The sequence below is a fragment of the Chiloscyllium plagiosum genome, unplaced genomic scaffold (genome assembly GCF_004010195.1).
Source record: "Chiloscyllium plagiosum isolate BGI_BamShark_2017 unplaced genomic scaffold, ASM401019v2 scaf_8261, whole genome shotgun sequence".
Lineage (NCBI taxonomy): Eukaryota > Metazoa > Chordata > Chondrichthyes > Orectolobiformes > Hemiscylliidae > Chiloscyllium > Chiloscyllium plagiosum.
In genome coordinates this window covers 23,721-25,257 of record NW_025214787.1, presented here as the reverse complement: position 1 = coordinate 25,257, position 1,537 = coordinate 23,721, and positions in this window count along the sequence as shown.

The following is a 1,537-nucleotide window of genomic DNA, read 5'->3' as shown; positions in this document are numbered from 1 at the left end:
AACAGCTTTACAGAATCGAATGGCTTTAGACTACCTCTTGGCTGAAAAAGGGGGAAACCTGTGCGCTGATTGGTAAGGAATTCTGAACCTTCATCCCAGACACCTCTTCCATAGTGGAATATAAGGCATAAATAGAAAAGAAAAAGATAAGCAATATCAGAGAACTTGAGGATGAACTCCGAAAAGATGAATGATGGGGATGGAGTGATTGGAGACTGACCGGTTGGGGAAAATGGTTAGCTAATTTAGTATTACTAATTACATGTATTACTATTAATTGTAGGTTTACTAATAGGATTCAATGTGTTAAAATGGATAATGACTAGGCTGGTAATGTCTTTGGGAGGACAACAATCAATGATGATTATGAATATAACTCAAGTGAAAGAAAGAGAGTGTGGTAGGCTACTCCAAGAGTTTGAGAAAAGGCAGACTTGGGAGGATAAAAATGACAAAATTGTGAACCTCGGCACCAGAGGGTGAAAAGAGGGCAGAAAATAAAAATTTGAAAAACAACAATTGTTTAAAAAAAAGAAATGTGGGAATTGTAAGAAATGGGGAAATGTGTTGTTTGTCAAGGGAGTATATGAGGGATCTAGGCAAGTATTAGGGAAATGTATCTTTACTTTTAATGCGGATTAAAAGTACTAACTTTAATGTAGAATTGTTAAAGAAATGTTTAAAACAGTAATTTCAGCAAAAAAACTAAGATTGCTGAAACATATAAGCGAGGAACGAAAACAGACATTGTTAAGATGCATGTTCAAGAATGGAATGAACCTATGAACAATGGAAGATGTTACAAAATAGAAGAAGGGAACTTCAAGATACAAGTTTAGCCTTATGTCAGCACGTACAAGGGGGAAAATTGCAAACTTGGAAAGAAGGGGGCAAGGGACGTGGAGCATAGATGAGCAGGGATGGAATGGTAGAAAGATTGGGTAATGTAGGGATCGGAAGAGGTGACCTCACGGAGCTCAAAAAGTATAATTGTGTAGTACTTTGAAATCTCTTCACTTCAATTGCTTTCTGCAATTGGGGTCCTTTCTTGCAAGATCCTAGAATAAATTGTCCTGTTTCCAGCTTTGGTGGTCTCATCTAATTTTATTGAGTTTGTTTCTTACAATACTGATGCAAAATATTCATTTAGTATCTCCCCCATTTTATGTAGCTCTACACAAAGGCTGCCTTGCTGATCTTTGAGGGGCCCTATTCTCTCCCTTGTTAACCTTTTGACTTTAATATATTTGTCAAACCCCTTTGGATTCTCCTTAATACTATTTGCCAAAGCTATCTCATGTCCCCGTTTTGCCTTCCTGATTTCCCTCTTAAGTGTACTCCTACTTTCTTTGTACTCTTCCAAGGATTCACTCGATCTAACCTGACATATGCTTCCTTCTTTTTCTTAACCAAACCCTCAATTTCTTTAGTCAATCCAGCATTTCCTATACCTTTCAGCCTTCCATTTCACCCTTACAGGAATATACATTCTCTGGATTCTTGTTATCTCATTTCTGAAGGCTTCCCATTTTCCAGC